Source organism: Pygoscelis adeliae, unplaced genomic scaffold (assembly GCF_000699105.1).
Source record: "Pygoscelis adeliae isolate BGI_AS28 unplaced genomic scaffold, ASM69910v1 Scaffold426, whole genome shotgun sequence".
Lineage (NCBI taxonomy): Eukaryota > Metazoa > Chordata > Aves > Sphenisciformes > Spheniscidae > Pygoscelis > Pygoscelis adeliae.
The window spans coordinates 67651-68074 of NW_008824994.1; the positions used below are offsets into that span (position 1 = coordinate 67651).

Sequence of the window (424 nt, forward strand, 5' to 3'; positions counted from 1 at the left end):
AGGACTGGCGACCGTCAGGCGTTGTCGGTGAAAGAAATGAGGTTCATTCGCAGGTCGTTGGCGCATCCCGTTCGCGTGGGGAACTCTAAATATACCGATTGATATATGACATACAGATATCAGTATACGCTAAATACACGGAAAGCTGTTTTGTCAAAGTGAGCGGAAGCCTTCCTCCACGCTTAAAATCCGTGGTACTCCGCCCTTTCTCCTTTTGCTCTTTCCCCTAATTCTAAACCCATTCGGTCCGTTCTCTTTCTTCCCAGAGCAGTTGCCGGTCTCCGCAGTTCCGCTCCTGTATCTCAGTTCCCTCAGAAGAGGATGAATTCCCCCTAGCGCGGGCTCAGTCCAGCTGCCGGCGCGGGTTAAACCCGGCGCGGCGGCGGCGGGCCCTCTTCACCGCGTCCTTTCTTCTCCCCCCAGG

General features: G+C 55.0%; 1 protein-coding gene across 1 annotated transcript in view; it reads left to right on the plus strand.

Moving 5' to 3' along the window:
• Nucleotides 1–424, plus strand: part of GLTSCR1 (glioma tumor suppressor candidate region gene 1) — a 16005-nt gene that overhangs the window by 12085 nt on the left and 3496 nt on the right. The window lies entirely within an intron of this gene.